Here is a 16,661-nt window from a genome sequence, read left to right on the forward strand (position 1 = left end):
TATTAATGAGGCATCCTACCCCTGCCTTCCGCGGAGCAAGAAGTTTATGGAGGTGCTTCGAGCTCCTCCACCAAGCCAGGAGGAGAGGGAGCAGGGGAGCTGGCGGGTGTGTGGAAGGGCTTCACTCAGGTGAGTGTGCAGGCCTGGGACCCGGCTGCAGCCCACGGAGCTGGAAGGGGCTCGAGACGCCATACCCTCAAAGCTTCTGTTTTGGGATAGCTGCCATCGACCACTCTGAATCCATAAGGTCCCCCTCCCCATGTCCAAGGGCACCCCAACACTGCACACAGCTGGCTGTGGTTAGCCCTTCTGGCCACAGATTCCTTTCTTGTGTTGTGCAAGACTGAAGAGACGGAGACCAATCACTTTGCCTTAGAAGGCCTGTGCAGCAAAGAAGACCAAAGACAACAGTTAGAGTGGCAGCTCATGTTTACTGGGGGCCGACAGGTGCCTGACGCTTTATTCCATGGTCTCATTTGATGCCCACGAGACATCCATGAGGTGCCTGACCTGTGGTGGCACAGTGGATAAAGCGTCGACCTGGAACGCTGAGGTCCACGGTTCAAATCCCTGGGCTTGCCCAGTCAGGGCACATATAGGAAGCAACTACTATAAGTAGATGCTTCCTGCTTCTCCCCTCTCTTTCTCACTCTCCTTCTCTTTCTCTCTCTATCTCCCCCCTCTCCAAAAATCAATAAATAAAAATCAAAAACAAAGTTTAAAAAGGACCTCTATTATGTGGGTGTTATTATATCCATTTGACAGATGAGGAAACTGAGTTTATTTGCCTGAGATCACCCAGCAAGTCAGAGGCAGAGTTGGGCTGCCTGCCTCCAAAGCCCTTGGTCTTAACCTCGAGGCAAAGCGGCTTCCCTTTCTCCTCCAGGCAGCCACTCTCTGCCCGGAGTCCGTGCGCAGACTGTGCATTTGCAGGCGCTCACCTGAGAGCTCCGGAAGCCGTGATCTCCAAGGTGCGTGCAGAGGACCCGCCAGCGGTCTATTTGCCGCACGCACCAAATTCTCAGGTCCTGTAATTATCCCAAACAAGCCTTCCTGTTTCTGAGCAGCGATTCAGTGTCATTTTAGTTGTCAGATGCACTTTAATAATGTTTAGCATGGGCTGAGTTACCCCAACCTGGCCTTTTGCTTGAGGTCAGCCAGAAAGAAAGATCAGCGTTTTGCTTTTGTTTTGTGTTCGGGAGGAGAGGGTGGTTCATGCTAAGGTTTGGGCATTAAGCACGACAGGCCATATTTCTGTTTTTGAAAAGTGTGGGGAGTCTTAAGGCTTATGAATGTTGAGGCTGAAAATGTCAGTGGTGTAGTTGTAATGTAACACTTCAATTATGGTGCAGGGGGGAAGAAAGAAAGTCTCTGGAACCTGCGAGGTTCTTTAGATCCACAGCCTGAGCCACAATTAAGGTTTCAGAAACACCAAAGGCAAGCCAATGAGTGTCATTTTTAACCAGTTTGAACATTTTACTACTTCCTAACATCAGAAGCACCCAGGCTGCAGAACCTGCTTCTCGTCCTCAATAAAGTGATTAAGCTGAATGGGTGTGGGGAGTCCTATTGGGCTGAGGAAGGCTAAAAATAGACATGCTCTGTCTTCAGAAAGCTTCAGTGGGCCTGGAGAGGCCGGCCTCGAGGTGCCACTGAGGAAGGGGAGGGAGGGTGGCACCGTCCAGGTCTGAGATGGGCTGGTGGGTAGGCGGTTATGCTGGCGAACTGGTGAGGGTCTTGTTCACAGCTGCCATCCAGAGTAGTGTCAGTGGGAGCCATGGATCGGTTGCTTCTGTCTTAGATTGAAGAAACCCCAGGATGTGTGTGTGTGCACACGCACGCGTGTGCGCGTGTATTAATGACCGTAAAGTAACTGACAATGCAGGAGCCTAGGATGGACACATCAGCTAACAGTTTACATACTCAGCCCTAAACTAATTGTAGTTACTCGCTGTTCTTGGAGGAAGGAGTTCAGTTTGGGCAGTGAGCGAAGGCAAGTTATAAGAGACACATGCAGGGAGAGGTGGGGCAGGGAAGAGACTCTCAGAGCCAAGAGTGAGCATCTGCTTTGTAAATCTTTGATTAACCAAGATAGTCAAGGAGAATAAAATAAAGGGACTTTCTGGTTAACTGGAGGTCAACCAAGAACTGTGTGCGTTTCAGTCTTTGTAGTTTGCTGTCATTCATCAATGTGAGAGTCCATTTTTTTTCTACTTTAGGTGAATACAATTGACTGGTTTTGTTTTTTTTTTTATAATAGAATATCTTGCTCGTTTAGAAGTCAAAAGGAGAATGCTCAGGGAGAGAGTCAGCCATGGAAGGGTAGTCTTAATTGGGGTCTTGTTGTCAGTCTTTGCATGTGTACATGCATGTATGTGCAAAAAGAATTCACTATATTTTGCTTTAGAAATGCATTTTTCTGGTTTTATTGAGAAATAATTGACTTATGTCACTGTATAATTTTAAGGCATGCAGGATGGTGGTTTGATTTATATATGTTGTGGGATGATTTTCACAATAGATCCAGGTGACATCCGCCATTTCATATAGTTACAATATGAGGAAAAGGAAGAAGAAAAAAAATTTTTCCTTGAGATGAGAACTCTTAGTGTCTACTCTTTTAACAGTACTCCCATATATCACACAGCAGTGTTAACTAGAGTCATCACATTGCACATGATATCCTGAGTACTTCTTTATCTTATAACTGCAAATGTGTACCTTTGGACCACCTTTATCCAGTTCCCCATTCTCCCACCTTCTGCCTGTTAACCACAGGTCTGGTCTCTTTTTTAATGAGTGTGTTTGTGTTTTAGATTCCACATGTCGGTGACACGATGCCACATCTTTCTCTGTCTGACTTATTTCACTTAGCTCTATGCCTTCAGGTTCTATTCATGTTGTCAGGAATGGTAGAGTTTTCTTCTTTTGTGGTTGAATAGTATTCCATTGTGTGTGTATGTCTGTCTATGTATATATATCACAACCTCTTTATCCACTCATTCATTGATATCATTTAGGGTGTGTCCATATCTGGGCTGTTGTAAATAATGCTGCCGTGAATGTGAGCATGCAGGGATCTTTTTGAGTTCATGGTTTCGTTCTTTGTGGCTATCTTGCCAAAGGAGAGCTGGATCACGTGGTAGTTTTATTTTTTAATTTTTTGAGGAATCTCCATACTGTTTTCCATGGTGGCTGCACCAATTTACCAACGGTGCACAGGGAGGCTCCCTTTTCTCCATACCCTCGCCAGCATTTTTACCTCCTCTTTGGTGATGGCCATTCTGGCAAGCATGAGGTAATACCTCATTGTGGTTTTAATTTGCATTTCCCTGATAACTGGTGATGCTGAACATCTTTTCATGTGCCTGTTGACGTTTCATATATTTTCTTTGGAAAAATGTCTATTGAGGTCTTTTGCCATTTTCAAATAGGGTGTTTTTTAGGTTTTTATTTTGTTTGTTTTTTTGCTATTGATTTGTATGAGTTCTTTATATATTTTGGATATTAATCCGTTATAAGATACACTGTTTGTAATTTTTTTTTCATTCTGTAGGTTTCTTTTCTCTTTTTTTCTCTCTCTCTCTTTATCTTTTCTTTCTTTCTCTCTCTCTTTTTATTTTTATTCAGTGAGAGGAGGGGAGGCAGAGACAGACTCCTATATATACCTTAATCAGGATTCACCCAGCAAGCCTATTAGGGGGCGATACTTTGACCATCTGGGGCACTGCTCCGTTGCTCAGCAACCGAGCTCTTCTTAAGATATCAAATCAAGCCCTGGCCGGTTGGCTCAGTGTTAGAGCGTTGGCCTGGCGTGCAGGAGTCCCGGGTTCGATCCCCGGCCAGGGCACACAGGAGAAGCACCCATCTGCTTCTCCACCCCTCCCCCTCTCCTTCCTCTCTGACTCTCTCTCTTCCCCTCCTGCAGCCAAGGCTCCACTGGAGCAAAGTTTGCCCGGGTGCTGAGGATGGCTCTGTGGCCTCTGCCTCAGGCGCTAGAATGGCTCTGATTGTGGCAGAGCGATGCCCCCAGATGGGCAGAGCATTGCCCCCTGGTGGGCATGCCGGGTGGATCCCAGTCGGGCACATGCAGGAATCTGTCTGCCTCCCCGTTTCCAGCTTCGGAAAAATACAAAAAAAAAAAAAAAAAAAAGATATCAAATCAAAAAATTATTTCCAAGGCTCATGTTAAGGAGCTTTTTATTGCTGTTTTCTTTCAGGAGTTTTGTGGTTTCTGGACTTATATTTGTCTTTAATCCATTTTGAGTTAATTTTTGTGAGTGGCGTAAGTTAGGGGTCTAGTTCCATTCTTTTGCATGTGGATATCCAGTGATCTCAGCACCATGTGTTAAGGAGCCTGTCTTTTCTCCATTCCTGGTTCCCTTGTCAAATCCCAGTTGACCATATGTGCTTGGGTTTATTTCTGGGCTCTCAGTTCCATTCCATTGATGAGTTCCATTCTGTTTTGGGGGTATGATGTCTCTCCTGTTTCTTCATGGGAAGTTTTTGATTTTTTATTCAATCTTCTTACCAATAGTTGGTCTGTTCAGGTTTTCTGTTTCTTTCTTGGTAGGTTGTATGTTTCTAAGAATTTTTCATTTCTTCTAGATCATCCAGTTGGTTGGCATATAGTTGTCTATAATAATCTTTTAGGACCCTTTGTATTTCTGTGGTGTCAGTTGTCATGTCTCCTTTTGCATTTATAATTTTGTTGGTTTGGGTCCTCTTTCCTTTTTCCTTGGTTAGCATAGCCAAGGGTTTTTCAATTTTGTTTATGTTTTCAAAGAACTAACTCTTAGTTTGGTTAGTCTTTTCTACTCTATATTTATTTCTGCTCTAATATTTAATATATTTTTTCATATTTTCTGGTTCCTTAAGGCACAGAGTTTGGTTATTAATTTGGAATCTTTCTTGCTACTTTTTTTTTTTTTTTTTTGTATTTTTCTGAAGTGAGAAGCGAGGAGGCAGAGAAACAGACTCCTGCATGCACCCTCCTGGGATCCACTCAGCATGCCTACTAGGGGGGCGATGCTCTGCCCATCTGGGACATTGCTCCATTGCCTAGGCAGAGGCCATGGAGCCATCCTCAGCACCTGGACCAACTTTGCTCCAATGGAGCCTTGGCTGTGGGAGGGGAAGAGAGAGAGAGAGAGGAAGAAGGAGGGGTAAGGGCGGAGAAGCAGATGGGCACTTCCCGTTTGTGCCCTGGCTGGGAATTGAACCCGGGACATCCACACTCTGGGCCTATGCTCTACCACTGAGCCAACTGGCCAGGGCTCTTGCTTATTAATGTAGGCATTTATTGCTATGAGTTTTTCTCTTAGAAGTGCTTTTGCTGTACCCCATAACTTCTGGAATGTTGCATTCCCATTTTTGTTTGTTTCAACAAACTTTTTTATTTCCCCTTTAACTTTATTCTTTGATTCATTAGCTGTTCACAGAGTGTTGTTTAATTTCCATGTGTTCTTGAATTTTCCGGTTTTTCTCTTGTTATTAATTTCTAGTTTCGTGCCATCATGGTAGAGAGGATACTTGGTATGATTTCAGTCTTCCTGAATCTGCTAAGACTTATTTTGTGGCCTAACATATGGTCTATCCAAGAAAATGTTCTGTATTATGCTGTTGTTGGATAGAATGTTCTGTATATGTCTGTTAGGTTCATTTGATCTGTAGTGTTGTTCAAATCTGCTGTTTCCTTATTGATCCTCTGGATGATTTAGCCATTGTTGAGAGTGATAAAAGTCAGTTGTAAAGATCGGTTGTACCTTTTCTTCTGTAAAGCTCTACACATTTTCATGTACTGGAGCTTATTCCTGTCCATAACAGCTTTAGGTGATAGGAAGGGGCCAGAAAAATTATGGCTAGTTTACAGATGGATAAATGGAGGCCAAGTAAATCAAGATTCTAGAATATGCCAACATCCACAGCAGAGCCACATGTAGACCCTTGTGCTTCTGGCTCGCAGTTCAGACTCTCTCTGATAGGCAGTGGCAGTACATTCCTGGACCAAGAGTTGTTTTTAATAGTGGAATGCTCAGAAAAGACTGTATGAACTAAGGAGGGTAGCCTCAGAGCATGTAGGAATGCATCCCCTACCTCCACAGAGTTAGCCAGAGTATGGAGAATAACAGAGGGCCCGGGCACCTGCATCTGGGAACTTTTTCTACTTCCCTTCATATGAATGGTCTTCAACCGTTCACATCATTAAAGGCCCTTCTAGTTCGGTGGACTTCCCATGCTGCTACCCTGTTTCAGTTAGTTTCTTTACTGTTGACACATACTAGCTAAGAGAACTTAGACAAGTGAATTAAGCTTTTCAAACATTAATTTTCACTTCTGTAACACCAGGCTACTAAGAATTAATGGGAGAACTAAATGGCATGTAGCATGGAATGTAGTGCTGTTCTCATTTCATAGTAAATGTTCCATATATGTTATTATTCTTATTACCATAACTGCAGCAGCAGCAATGTTATTGTTCTTTGTTGTAGGGCAGCCACTGCAGGACCCCTAGGACCCTGGGAAGAGAGGAGTTAGGATGCAGTTGCCAAGTGCTAGTTACCATTGTTAGGCAGCTTCCTGTATACCTCCTAGCAACCTTGTGGCCTCATTTCTGAGTGAGTAGGTGGTCTCTGGAGTTGTGCAACTTCTAAGTCTTCCTTGTCGAGGATAGGAGAAATGTGTCAGTACCTCTTTAGCAGGCCAGGAACCCCAGGTTCAGAGAGGTGAGGTTGCTAATGCTCTTGATGTAGCTGGTGGGTGCCTGAGCTGAAATCTCAGCTCTGTTGACATCAAAGCCAGGGATCGGCTTGACTGTGAGGTTTCCCTGCTGACGGAATGCTGCTTCTTCCCAGCAGTCGGCCTGGATGTCTGGGAGGGCTCTTGGGTGGTTTTCTGGCAGAGCTATCAGAATAAGAGAAGCTCCTGTCCACAGGGTCCATATAGCTCACAGCCAGAGGAATAGCCAGCTGTGTGCAGAACCCTGTTTGTGGTTTCCTGGGGAGTGCGGTGGTGAGCCCATGTGTGACAGCATTTGAAGTCCTCTGGAACATTTTGTTTCTTGTCACTTGTTGAAATATGACACGGGTACTAGATTTGGAAGTTCTTGTGTAAATTATATAAATGTCTAACCAATATGCTCTATCCCCAAATGAACATAAAATTGTATTGTATTACATTGACTTAATTGAAAAATAATTTTTAAATTTTTTAAAATTTATTTTTTTACTTCATGAGAGGAGAGGCCAAGACAGACTTCCACATGCACCCTGACCAGGTTCTACCCGGCAAGCCCACTAGAGGGTGATGCTCTGACACCCATCTGGGTCATTGCTCCATTACTAAGCAACCGAGCTCTTCTTAGCACCTGAGGTGGAGGCTATGGAGCTGTCCTCAGTACCCGGGGCCAACTCACTCCAACTGAGCCATGGCTGCAGAAGATGGAGAGAGAGAGAGAGAGAGAGAGAGAGAGAGAGAGAGAGAGAGAGATGAGAGGAAGAGGGGTGGAGAAGCAGATGGTAGCTTCTCCTGTGTGCCCTGACTGGGAATCAAACCTGGGACATCCACACTCTGAGCCAACACTCTACCACTGAGCCAACCAGCCAGGTCCAAATTATAAAATTTTTAAAAAACCAAAAAAAGAATAAGAAGAAGAAATTTGACTACCCATGGTAATTTAACTTAAAAACAAAGTACACACACGTGCTCACACACAGTTGGAAGTGGAATTGAGAGAGAGGCTAGGATAGGGAGAGAACAGGAGATTCTGAGCAGAGAGGGGTTGAGGGACTTGTCAGTACAGGGATCCCAGAGAGATCCCAGCATTGTGAGAAGACGGGGCATACTCCTTAGTCAGTGGGCAATGGAGGCGGGGGTTCCTGCAAGGAGAAAGGGAGAGAGGACCAGAATTCAAAGAGGGCTGAGGAAGGCTGGCCTCTTCCCCCTGAAAATACCTCACCTGAAAATTTAATCAGCGAGGGCATTGAGGGACGCAAGGGGACCAGGTAGTAGCAGACATCAGCTTGATATTTATGGGTGGGCAGGGCTTCGATTCTGGCCATCTCCCCTGGAGCAGCCTGGCTTTTCTTTCCTCCGTGGGTCAGGCAGCATTTGTGAATCCTGTCCTGGGAAGGTGTGGCGGGAGGGTCCCCCACACCGGATTCCAGGTGCAGGTCTGCAACAAAAGAACTCTGAAGGAGCAGGTAATTGAGGTTGAGTGGAGGAGGCCGAAGGCTCGGGTCACAGACCGAGCATGGAGGCTGCTGCATGCTGACAGAAGCCCCTCTTTCTATTCTGTCCTTCTCACTTGAGAGTCCCCAAGTGGGGACCAGGGAGGAAGATGTCTGTTGGTGTCCAAGGGTTGAGGAGATATCCCATTAAATCATGGCAGGAATCCCCACTGGGGTTTTTCTGGCCTTTGAACCTCATCTCCTTACAAGTGCCAAGACTGCTGTGCTTACCCCTTTTAAACAAAACAAGCTGTGGAAACCTGAGTGCTTCAGTATCCCCTGGAACTCTGGGGTCAGCCCCAGACTCGGGCTCATTGGCTCAGCCTGACTGGCTAACCATTCTCAGTGTCTGGATGCACTGTTCCACTTTGCCTACCCGATAGAGTAAGGCGTTCCTTGCCACCCCCCTCACCCAGGAAGTAATCCCCTGGTTGGAGCCAGAGCCCCTTGCCATGTGGTCTGGCGAGCACCTTCCCATCACCGGGAGTGGTGAGTCTTTGAGCTCCCTTACAGCCACGTTCTGCTGTCTCTAGAGGCGGATTTAACAGTGGGTGCACCGGGCACGCGCCCTGGGCCCCAACTTCGGAAGGGCCCTACAAAACCCCAACTTTACACTTTTTCTAATGACACCAAGTTTGGTTTCATGTATGCTATTCATTTTAACATGAATAGTACATATTTTTTATTTATTTAAAAATATGGTTAACATGTATTTTTATTTTCCCTTTCTCTCTCTCTCTCTCTCTCTCTTTTTACAGAGACAGAGTCAGAGAGAGGGATAGGTAGGGACAGACAGACAGGAACAGGGAGAGATGAGAAGCATCAATCATTAGTTTTTTGTTGCAATACCTTAGTTGTTCATTGATTGCTTTCTCATATGTGCCTTGACCGCGGGCCTTCAGCAGACTGAGTAACCCCTTACTCAAGCCAGCGACCTTGGGTCCAAGCTGGTGAGCTTTGCTCAAACTAAATGAGCCCGCGCTCAAGCTGGCGACCTCGGAGTCTCCAACCTGGGTCCTCCACATCCCAGTCCGACGCTCTAGCCACTGCACCACTGCCTGGTCAGGCTGTCTGTCTCCTTTTTAAGGGCCCAATATTTTCTTCTGTGCCCGGCGCCTCAGCCGACCTTAATCCGCCTCTGTCTCTGTCTCTGTCACCTGCTCCCAGCTGCTTCTCACACCACACCATCCATCTTTTTTCTCACTTTTAGAACTGTCTGATTTAAAATGTGTCATTTGTACAGGAGAGGTGAAGTGACTCACCCAAGGCCACACAGCTCAGGCACAGACAGGCAGGGCGCTGAGTCCATGTCTCTTGTGGGCTTCAGGAACACCTGGGTACCCCGGGCAGCAGAACTCTCCGGAGCCGGTTGTCCACTTGCCCCCTCTAGTAGTGAGCCATTCGTCTGCCGGAACAGCTGAGTACCGTGTGTACGAGGTCTTGGGGAGTGCAGCCCACCTCTCCAGGCCAGCTACCCCCTGCAGATGGGCCTTCTCCAGGAACTGTGGCGCAGGAATGTCACGGGCTGGAGTTCTTGAAGGCTCTGATCAGAAGCTAGCCTCCTCCTGGACCTTATGACCTTGATAAAGTAAAACTATTTCATAATCATAATAACTCTTTGAGCACCTAGTATGTGCTGGAAACTTCATATAGGTTCTTGCTTAAACTGTCTTGTGAGGATTAACAATTCCATTTTTAGGACAGAAGTGAGGCCAGGGTCTTACCTCATGTGAGGGAAGGACCCCAAAGCCACTGTAGGACTTCACCAAAGGAGGCTCCGAGTTGGACCAGCATGTCTGGAGGTTGTCTGTCCATCTCTGTGGGGGCTGACATGCCCATTGTAAGAGACTCTGTTGTGCCATTGCATTGATTACCACCACACCTCAATTAGCCAGTCGTGGCAGTGGATGGGGGATGGAACGGATAGAAGGCAGTGGTAAGGGAACCTCCAGAACAGTACTCTTAGACCTCAGGAATATTTGTGTGTTGCCATTTTCACGGCAACAAATTTACCACCCTACTTGTGTATTATTTGAAATAAGCTTGTGTATTCATCTCAGTAGGAAGATGATAATGCCATCAGAACTTGGCCATGAGTGTTGGGAGGTGACTGGAGAGGTGTCATTTCTTTCTTTTTTTAATGTTTATTTTGTTGAGAGAGAGAGAGAGAGAGAGAGGAACATCTATTCGTTCCTGTATGTGCCCTGACCAGGAATCGAACCAGCAACCTTTACGCTTCGGGACCATGCTCTAACCAAGAAGTGTCATTTCTGTCTTGTTCTCCCATCATGGCAGGGTGATTGGCCATGTCTTTACGTGTGTAGGTTTCCTAGAGGTGCACAGCCATCAGGGTCGCCTGCCCTTCTTGTCTTCTCCCTAGAGAAAGTCTGCCGGAGACTTGTCCAAAGCGGACGGCTTTCCTCCCTTCTTCTTCTCTTTATGTGTTGGCTGGGGTGGCAAGAATATTTAAGTGCTATGTTTATTGCATTCATTTGATGTCTGCATGGCTCTCGGACATTGGCATTAGGGGAGAAAGTAGTGGTAATGATGATCTTAATGATAACTAGCACTTCCTGAGCAGTCATTGCATGCCCGGCATGGTGTCAAGGACTTTCCACATGCTTTTGAAATTAATCACTACTCAGCTCTGTGAAGTAGCTACTGTGTGCCTGACTTTACAGGGGAGAAAATAGGCCCAGAGAAGATAATTAGCTTGCTCAGGGTGGTAAAAATGGTAGAACCAGAACTTGAATCCAGGTCTGTTTGACTGAAGGATTCTTAACTTCTTGTGCACAGTTGTGTAGTCAGGGTACATGTTTGTACAGACCAGGAACTGTGTTTCTAAGCCTCCTGAGTCACTGCTGGTGCTAAAAGGGGCAACAGAGGAGCCTTCCAGGACTCTCTGGGCTGAGAGTTGAGCTGCCATATTTGTTTTCTCTGGGGGACATGAGAGCAGGACCCCAGGATCCCGTGAAAGCCAAGGGCCCCAGAGCAGCATGGAACCTTCTGGGTGAATGAGATTATTTGGTGGTATAAAAAATCTCCCTCACTAGAGATGCCTTAGCACTGCCTTTTGATCCACTCCAAGGTCTTATCTTCCATGGAATGGACATTTCACCAAATGTGGGGTGTCCGGCCACTTACCAGATAATTGGTGGGAAATTGATTATAAAGATCTGAACCCCTGCTGCTGGCAGTCCCGGGTTATTCCCCTATCTCTGTTGCCTCGGGCGGGGGGTGGGGGTGCTGTCCTAGAGGCTTTCTCAGTCCTCCCTTTGATCAAGGCCCTGCATAATTAGTCCACCCACCCTCCTGCCACAGTGAGGCCAGGCCCCAGGACCTTTCTCTCACTTCTGTCTCAGGTGTAACTACCCTCAAACCATCTCCCTGGCCGGTTGACCAGGCGGGTTGTTTCCTATGCAACCCACACCTGTCCGCCTGCTTTCCCTCTTACATTTCCGTCCCCTGGATGCGTGTCAGCCTCCCAGAGCTCCTGGTTCCACTCAGTTTAAGTTTGTGATGCAGGGAGAGCGAGCGAGGCGAGAGCACGCCCGCCCGTCCTCTCGGGGAGCACGCTTCTCCTTGAGTGAAGAGAACACGCAGTGCTGGCCTTTGGAACTGGCAGCCAGCGCGCTGTTCTCTGTCTGATAAGAGGTACTGTAAATAAAACTGTACACCGCGGCCCGTTGTAAAATGCCCGTGTCTGTACTCATTGTTCTGACAGCTTATGCTTTTTTTGGGTCTGCTGTTTTGGTACTCTCTGTACTTCCTTATGTAAGCAGGCATGCATATCTCATCAGAACATTCAAGATGTTTATTTTAAAATCTCAAGGAATTAAAAGAAAAGGACACATTACTCAACATTAGAGGCTGGCAAATGTTAGGTGTTTTTTCAGTGGTTACTTTCTCTCCCTCCCCCTTCTTATTAGAATGGAGGGGGGGAAGGGGCGGGAGAGATTTTGGAGAAAGGGAGGGATTTTGAATTGTTTTTCTTGTCTCATTGGTCTCTGCCATATTGACTTTAGAGAGACACCAGCCTACATCTGATGATGTTTGGCATCGACTCCCTCCCCAGGTGCTGGGGACCCCCTCCAGCCCTGGCTCGTTTCTGGAGGGGAAGGCAAGTGGGGAGGAAGGCAAGTGGCTCCTTTGCCAAGAAGGAGCGGCCAGAGGTGGCGAGGGAGGGCCTGCTGGAGCCCGAGGCTCGCTGCCTCTCGGCTCTGTTGTCCTTGGAATGCTGGCCGCTTAGAAAAAGCTTTATGGCTCTGAGAGTGCTTTCCTGGCCTGTCCCTCCTTTGGTTCCTGCAAGTAGGGGTGATTCTCAGCCCAGAGGGAGAGTGGCTTCCACACAAGGAGGCCTTAGACTGCTCCAGCCTCCGTGTGCCTCCCTTCTATTCACCAGCTTTATCCTGCGATGAACCCACCTCCTTCTTCTAGCTCCTGCTGGCTTTCTGGAAGCATCAGTAAGTCAGGGAGAAAGGGGAGAAGCAGAGGTCTGGAAATTCGGAGTTGTTAAGCAGCTCCTGTTCCCCCTAGTTGTAGTGCTTAAGACATCGTTGAGCCCTCACCTGCAGAATCCCTTGGAGACTGGCAGGAGCAAAGATGTCTGTCTGTCTCCTTAACACTGACTCTCAGATAAATTTAGTGTCTGGGCTGGGCTGGGAGTGGGGGTCGATCAGCAGACCTCCGCCGCGAGCTGGGGGTCCACTCTGGCTGCCGGAGGGCTCCTTGGATAGGCGGCTCCTGAGTGTATGGGAGGGAGGGGCGGCCTCTTTGCTGCAGGGTGAGTCCTGGGCGTCTGGGGGGGAGCAGAGGGCTGATGGAAGGGAGCTCTTGCTCAGAGGGGCACACAGCCCCACTTCCTAGCCTTCCCTTTCTTCTCTCCACAACTGCCAGAGTATGTAGAATAAGGACTCTGCCACCCCCTAGGGGACAACCTGGCGGTGCCCTGCATGGCCACTGCCCTCTTCCCTGGTCAGTTCCATACATGGGAACTGGGCTGAGGGTTTCTTTGCTTATCAGGCATTTAGTGAACACACACTGAACATGCAGCACGGAGCAAAGCACTGGGGATGTGGTAAAGGACAAGAGAGACACCGGCCCTCTTCTCATGGAGCTTACAATCTGGGGCCCACGGGGCAGAGCCCGCTGCACAGACTGCAGGTTGAGGCTCCTGGGCTCGTCTGGGGAGGGTTAAGAGCCGGATACTGAGTAGCTGCCAATACTGATAAGTTGGTTCTGTGACAGATATTCCTGGTTTCCCCTAACAAGACAATTACTCACCTTTAAATCAGAGGAACAAGGTGTGTATGTGAGATTATAGTGAAATATGTCATTGCAAATGTGAGGCTTACTTTGCACAATATAAATGACCCCGAAATAACTGTACGTTGAATTTCAGTAAAATCCATCATACTTTGCACAAAGGAGTTAGTTAAAGGAATCATGACCCCAAGCCTGACTGGCGATGATGAGAGCTACTACTACCTGGTTCTGTGTATCTGCTCCCTGGACATCATCCCAAGCAGTTCACCCACCTTGATACAACCCTCTGAGGAACTTACTCTTGCTGTTCCCATTTCCCAGATGAAGTGACAGGCCCTTAGAAATTAGCTTGGCTGGGATTTGAACCCTGATTTGTCTGACCTAAATCCTGAGTGCTTAACCACACTCTGCTGCTTCTTGAGATAGAAATAACATCAGCGATTTCTTTCATCTGCAGAGTGCTTGAGGATTGACAAGGAGTTTTATGTTTGTTCGTATTCATTATCTCCTTCTATTCTTACAACAACCTTGAGCAAGGCAGACAGATGTGTCTTCCCATTTTACAGACTGGGAAAAGGGGTGTGTGATGATGTGTGTGATGTCCACAGCCAGGCCTGGGACTCAGCTCCCTTCTGGCTGTTGTCTCCTTTATTTCACTGAGACCCGTCATCACCAGGGAGGAGTGCAAGGGTCTAGCCCCCTCATCCTATGGCTCTCCCTCTTTGCTACTTAATTTCTCTCCCTGCAACCCTTCGCCTTCCTTGACTCCATCTCTCACGCTTCCCAGCTGGCCGCGCTCCCACCAGCTGGCCCCTCGCCCTCCCTTTGCCTGGAATGGGCTTTGCCCTGCGCAGTGGTATTGCTTCCTGGCCCTCCGCCTGCTGTCTTCACTCGCACGTCAGCCCATCGGTGCGGTCTCCCGTGAGCATGCACGTAATGTAGCAGCCCCTGGCATTCTGATCCCTCTCCACTTGATTTCTTTTTTTTTCATCATTTATCACCACCTTTTCTATACTTCTGTTACTTTTTAAGTTGTGCCTTCCTCTCTAGAATGTAAGCTCCCTGAGGGCAGGGATTTGTCTCTTTTGTGCATTCACTATAATTCCCCCTTGGAAAATAGTTATTGGACACCCACAAAAAAACCCTGTATACAGGAAGGATGTAATGAGGGGTGGCCGTCCCTGAGCTGTGCCCTGCAATTCTCTCCACCCCAAGATGAGCCCCAGAAAATACTGTATGGGGTAAACGTTGCTGATCGGTCCGTATGTACCCATCGTGTTTAACTGGCATGACCTCCTGGCTTCCCTCACCCCTCCTTTAGTGATGCTTTATAGATGTATCAGTGGCTGAGTGATGTCACCATAATGCATTTTGGGAATAGCCATGTGGGCTTATACACACTTGAGTTGCTTTGAATGCAAACCTGACATCATACCGAAGGCAGTAGTGAACAACATATGCACAGTAAACAGGCAGAGACTGTCTTATTGATTAACTCATGAGGCCTCTATTATCGATCAAAGCTTGGCAAGGAAATTTATCACTTTTAATTTCAGGGCTGCCAAATATTTCTGCCTCTGAGCCAGCCATTACAGAGACAATTTAGAGGTGCGTGCCTCCTTGGGAGAGGAAGGTTTCTGCCTTTCTTTTTGGCTTTTGTATCCTGGAACCGCCTGTCTTTGCTGTGGGGCTCACCCGGGGTGGGGGTGGGGGAGTTGGAGTTGAGGTGGAGGGGTACTTGGCCTTTATGTGTGGGAGCTGATGTCCATGTTTTGTCGTGTGATGGACGTTTTGACCGAAGCAACTGAGGACAGGGGACTTACTCACACTCAGCTCGATTTTGTGACTTCAGCAGGGCGGGCACAGAGTGGGGAGACTTTGAGGACAACCAGATGTGGTCAGGCTTGGGCCCAAAGCCAGCACCCTTGCTTGCCGAGATAGTGTGTGCTAATCTGTTGCATCTTCATCTGAACTTATCTGAACACATCCGGCCCTTTATTTCCTACCTGCCCTGCTTCCTTTCTCTTTGCTTCTCCATCATTAAAGCAGATGCTGAGGCAGCCACATCGATGACTGTTTTCTAAGAACTCTTCCTGCCACATCCCTTTGAAGCTGAGGTGCTCAGTCCTCCTCACCCCAGAGCAGGGCTGCACACCGTGGTGAGTCCCAGGGCGCCCTTCCCTCTCTAGTCCTCCTCACCCCAGAGCAGGGCTGCACACCGTGGTGAGTCCCAGGGCGCCCTTCCCTCTCTAGTCCTCCTCACCCCAGAGCAGGGCTGCACACCGTGGTGAGTCCCAGGGCGCCCTTCCCTTTCTAGTCCTCCTCACCCCAGAGCAGGGCTGCACACCGTGGTGAGTCCCAGGGCGCCCTTCCCTTTCTAGTCCCCACTTCCCCCCTCGGGCCTGCTCCCCCTTCTTCCTTAGGGAGCCTGAGAACTGGTAGAAGCAAAGAAGAAATACAGTGAAATCAGATCCCTTACAGACCCGCGGAAAATCATTTCTGGCTAATGATTTGGGACTGGGGGTGGAGGCTGTGCTCTCTTTGGGAAGGGCTGGGCCTCCTTGCCCCAGGCTCCCCTCTCTGGCCCTGTCTGTTCTTTGCGGCTGATGCTGTATCTCCAGTATTAAATAGATGAACAGTGGTCCTGGCTGCCGCCTCTGCGACACAGTATCACTGCTTAGACACCAGTCTCTTGGCTTTCTTCAAAGCTCTGTAAGTCCCCTGATAGATCTGTAGCCCCAAGGGGTGCCCTGCAGCTTGAAGGGAAGCCCAGGAGAATCATGCTACTTTCCCTGCCTACAGGCAGAATTAAACTCCAGCCACCTAAAAAAAAAAAATGACAATACCTGCTTTTGAAACACTTAAGGAATAGTGATTTCATATCTTTCCTAGGGGACATTATCACTCATTCATTGAGTCAGTCCACTAATATTTATTGAGCACCTACTTAAGGTATATCCGGCTTGTCATGAGGAATATAGACAAGGTCAGGGCCCTTACAGGACCTGACATCCTAGATCCACTCCAGGGTCCTTACACCCTTCACTGGTTAAGGACTGATTATTGGTGTTTAATCGAAGTCTATAATGGTACAACTTACAGTCTGAATTTTAGTCCTTAAGACTGTGCTAATACTCCAAGGCAGAGTTTAAAAATTTTAAAGGGTAG

At 47.7% G+C, this 16,661-nt stretch overlaps 1 protein-coding gene and 1 long non-coding RNA gene across 3 annotated transcripts in view; one reads left to right on the plus strand and one right to left on the minus strand.

Annotated features, from left to right (window-relative positions):
* Positions 1 to 16,661, plus strand: part of ZBTB16 (zinc finger and BTB domain containing 16) — a 187,269-nt gene that overhangs the window by 110,270 nt on the left and 60,338 nt on the right. The window lies entirely within an intron of this gene.
* LOC136320453 (uncharacterized) lies at positions 7,250 to 9,700 on the minus strand. Its single transcript, XR_010728342.1, has 3 exons — positions 9,491 to 9,700; positions 7,958 to 8,173; positions 7,250 to 7,877 (listed from the first exon to the last, which is right to left on the minus strand). It is a non-coding gene; the product is annotated as an uncharacterized lncRNA (long non-coding RNA).

Source organism: Saccopteryx bilineata, chromosome 1 (genome assembly GCF_036850765.1).
Source record: "Saccopteryx bilineata isolate mSacBil1 chromosome 1, mSacBil1_pri_phased_curated, whole genome shotgun sequence".
Lineage (NCBI taxonomy): Eukaryota > Metazoa > Chordata > Mammalia > Chiroptera > Emballonuridae > Saccopteryx > Saccopteryx bilineata.